Below are 5000 nucleotides of genomic sequence, written 5' to 3'. Positions count from 1 at the left end.
GACTCCCTCATATAGCCATTATGCCTCACTGTTCGTACCTGTCCAACCAAGCCGTAATGTACAACATCATGGTTGGACTCCCTCATATAGCCATTATGCCTCACTGTTCGAACCTGTGCAGCCAAGCCGTAGTGTACCGCACCATGGTTGGTCGACTCACATGGCATGCACCCCCTCCGGACCAAATTGACCATACGCTCAAAATGCAGTTTTTGGGCTCAAAAGTCAATATTTTCGACGCATACGTTCCGAAATGTGGTCCCCCTATAGATAGATTTGTGGCCAAAACAGGCCAACTTTATCATGATTTGTAATAACTTTAACGCGTCGGTCCACCGCAACCAGCGGAACCGTATACTACGGTACCGTCAGTGAGACAACTATGCCTCGCATCGTGCGGCAGACCGACCGGAACGTAGAAGGCGGTTTCGCTGACATGCCCACTACAAGGGCCATTAATGGTTCATCATATGGCAAACTGATGGGAACATCTTAGACGAGTATGGGGATGTATCCCACTACAAGGGCCATTCATGCCACATCATATGGCAAACTGATGGGAACGTCTAAGGCAAGTATGGGGATGTATCCCACTACAAGGGCCATTCATGATACATCATATGGCAAACTGATGGGAACATCTTAGACGAGTATGGGGATGTATCCCACTACAAGGGCCATTCATGCCACATCATATGGCAAACTGATGGGAACATCTTAGACGAGTATGGTGATATATGGTAAATAAAAACTTGAAAAAAACTTAAAAAAAATAAGCACGTCATCGAACGATCGAGTCGTTCGAGACGTGCTATACAGTCCTAGTACGATACCTCCACTAGGTCATGTACTATCCACGGGACCGATTACCAGAGTAGAATCAGTTGGCAAGAGACATAGAATGTCGCACTATACCACTATATGGTATAGTGATATAGTGCGAAAAGTTTTACTGTCAGTGCTGAAAAAATTCGTTATCACAATGGTGACTCGAGCTTACATTGAGACAACACATATATCATCGTCCACCCAACGACGATTGTCGCTAATTGAATCATAACAAGTATCATGACTGCCGAACCCTTTCAGTATCATTGGAAATTGATTTCATGAAAATGTAAACAAAAGTTATCCCCCTATCACCCGGCGATGAGCCAGTGATAGACGACAATATTTGTCTCATTCGACATTCAGTTGAGCATCAACGGTATCATATTCATTCCTGAGAATCATCGTCAACCGGGTCGATTGGGCCCTTCCAATCATACGCAGTTCCCAGCGCCCTGGAGAATAAGTCTTTGTTTAATTTAATAAGTAAAATGTTTTCCAACGTATCTTTCCCAAGGCCAGTGCGTTGATTAGAGAGAACCAAGGCAAGGGCACTGAAAGACCGTTCAACAGAGACTTGGTTCGATGGTGTGGATAGTACAACCATTGCTACTGCATATATCTCTGGGTGCGTAGTCTTACGGCGCAACCAATGGTCCCACACGTTGTAGTTATGTTTTTGGCGTGGCTCTAGGTCCAAAGACTTAACTTGTTGAAGAAACCCGGTCTCGCAACCAAGATTCACGGATTCACCAAACATTTGCGTAAGATACTGATCAAAATCATCGGTAGACTCTGACGATTCTCTACTTGTACTAGCCGGTGTTTTACCCAGTTGGCAGATACGTTCCCATGTATCGACTATGTATTGCTGAATTTTATCTTTTTCCTCAGCCGTGAATATTTTAGAACCTCGATAGTTGAACCTTGGATCCAGGTATAATGCCATCTGAACCGCCTTCAATTGGCGCAAAATGTTCAATCTATTGTTCAACGACCGAAGTAAATGGGGACTGAAAGAGTTTTCGCGAACTTTCTGTACCTCACTCGTTGCCATCAGCCATGCCATATAGAAGTCAGATAACGACACGTGCTTCTCTTGCATTTGCTTTGTGCAGATGTACAACGGCTTAAACGTATCATAGTAATGCTCAATGAACGACCATTGATTGGAAAGGTCTAGTTCGGGAAAATTATCGGCCAACTGGTTAAAAAACCTTTTTTGGTGTACGAACGATTCCATCATTTTGAATATACCACCCCATCGTGTCCTACTCCAGACGGGTGGGTATGAAGCATCGTAGCTTTCAAACTCTGACCGGTACTTCACCAGCTTACATTTTCTAGCAACAGCAGTGATGGCTCGGATAGACTCATCGGATTTATCAACAACATCCAGTATTGCAAGCTGTAAGGTATGCACGGCACATCTCACAAGAGTAATCCTTTCGGACAGTTCATTGGCCAGTTCAGCAGTAACGTTTCGTTCACACTGTTTATCATCCTCTATCACATCCGACTCATCCAGCTCATCTATGTTCGTACCATCAGCCTGCTGCTCTGTAGGCATTACGTACGTATCATTGTTTAATTTTCTAACCGTTGCCACCATATTAGCCCCATTGTCGCATGTCACGGAAAATATGTTCTCAAGAGATAGCCCATAGTCGGCCAAAGTATGCATAACTTTTGATTTCAAGAACACCGCTGTTTGACTTTCTTTGATTTCGATCATACCAAGGGTACGAATGACCACCTGCTCGTCTAGGGCATACTGTACATTGATGCCTAAGATATGGCGATTGTGTCGGGCAGCAGAATCTATTTTCAAGCAGACGAGCTTGCCTTTCATCTCATCTATCAACATTTCTTTTAGACGACAGGCAGTCTTCGAGAGATGACATTTCATTGTGACACGGTTCAAAGTGCACCCAAGAGTCGTTGTAATCGGTTTCAGTAAGTCTTTGAAGCCTTCCCACTCGAAGCAGGAAATAGGAAGATGATGGAAGGTCGTCAGCTTAACTGCTGACGCAATTAGTAACTGCCGGTCAATAGCTATCAAACGCTTAGGAATTACTCTTTCCTTCTTCTCCATTGGATAGGCAATTGTAAGGAGATTGTTTGCACATGCACGTTCCGTATGTACGGTACGAAAGTGACGGATGAAGTTGCCAGGGGCAAATCTACTCTGGACGTATGGACATCCTGACGCGGGATCGATGTTGCAGATAGCTTTATCGCCCTGTCTTACTACCAATGACGACGCAATGTCCGTCAGTGACCGCTGCAGCTTATTGCGGTCTGCTCTTGTTGTAGGTGCCATCGTATAAACACCACACAAAATTTAGTCGTTAATGGTTTAACTCTAAATACGCTCCTCTATCTAAACACACACACTTGATAAATACTTCTTTGATCAATATTGAATTCGCACTATATCACTATAACCTTGTCTGAACCGGATTCGTTCGGAATACGATACGAAACCTGACAGACTCTCCCTCCTACGCCTCCGACAAGTGCCGGAAGCAACGGTGGTATCTCATTGTTGCCCGGGAGATAATATTTTACCCGAGCTCCCACCTATCTGGCAGTGGGCCACGGTAGTGCACCACTTCACCAGCGCTCATATAGCTATTCGCCTCTCTGTTCGTACCTGTCCCTCCAAACCGTAGTTAGCAATTCCAACAACCTACATATTTTCAGTTAGCTTTTCCAACAACCTATCCGATTTTTTTTTCTTAGCTAAGTCCAACACTTTTTTAGTTATTCCAACAACCGATTTAGTTCAGTCAACACCCGCATTTTTTTTCCAAAACCCAGCTGTTTCACATATGGTAGTGCCGTCCCCGCTCTGTCGAATGCAATTGACGTGAGCGTAGTACGCGGGATAGGTGATAAGTTACGAACGTAGGCGCAATGCCTATCCGTGCGGGATATGTGCCAGTTCGTACATGGGTAACATGCTGGAAGGCCGCAGCATGAGAGGCATACGCTTAGTAAACCGGGTTGACCGGTTGCAACTTGGTCACATTTGTATGGAACAAAAAATTTGTGCGCAGATTTTCCAAAACGGACTTCACGTCGTGAAAGTACGTCGCAAAACTACCAGAACGCACCATATGTCGTTACGTTCGTTTACCAAAGTAAGCCGTAACAACGATTTTAAATAATGCCTCTCGGTACGAACCATCACCATGGACACGTATATGGGCGGTCCGCTGTCTATGCCGCATCGATAGGCGTTAACGGTTAACACTGTATACATAACTACGGACGCGTATACGGGAGCGGTTCGCTGCATGTGCATCGCTGTTAGGCGTTAGCCATAGATACGTTTTCAACCAATCACCAATCTTAAACCACTCGTGCACTTAACAATTGTTACGACATGTACGACCCAGAACTTTATATCACTGGGTCGATGTGATCAACAGATGGAAACTTGGTCAAGTAACCCGGTTGCAAAAACTGGTATTAGTAATACCAGTTTTTGCAACCGGGTTACTTGACCAAGTTTCCATCTGTTGATCACATCGACCCACAGATGAGTTGAGATGAGTTTTACTGTCAGTAAAACTTTTCGCACTATATCACTATACCATATAGTGGTATAGTGCGACATTCTATGTCTCTTGCCAACTGATTCTACTCTGGTAATCGGTCCCGTGGATAGTACATGACCTAGTGGAGGTATCGTACTAGGACTGTATAGCACGTCTCGAACGACTCGATCGTTCGATGACGTGCTTATTTTTTTTAAGTTTTTTTCAAGTTTTTATTTACCATATATCACCATACTCGTCTAAGATGTTCCCATCAGTTTGCCATATGATGTGGCATGAATGGCCCTTGTAGTGGGATACATCCCCATACTCGTCTAAGATGTTCCCATCAGTTTGCCATATGATGTATCATGAATGGCCCTTGTAGTGGGATACATCCCCATACTTGCCTTAGACGTTCCCATCAGTTTGCCATATGATGTGGCATGAATGGCCCTTGTAGTGGGATACATCCCCATACTCGTCTAAGATGTTCCCATCAGTTTGCCATATGATGAACCATTAATGGCCCTTGTAGTGGGCATGTCAGCGAAACCGCCTTCTACGTTCCGGTCGGTCTGCCGCACGATGCGAGGCATAGTTGTCTCACTGACGGTACCGTAGTAT

The sequence above is a fragment of the Malaya genurostris genome, unplaced genomic scaffold (genome assembly GCF_030247185.1).
Source record: "Malaya genurostris strain Urasoe2022 unplaced genomic scaffold, Malgen_1.1 HiC_scaffold_69, whole genome shotgun sequence".
NCBI classification, from domain to species: domain Eukaryota; kingdom Metazoa; phylum Arthropoda; class Insecta; order Diptera; family Culicidae; genus Malaya; species Malaya genurostris.
This window is presented reverse-complemented; position numbering follows the sequence as displayed.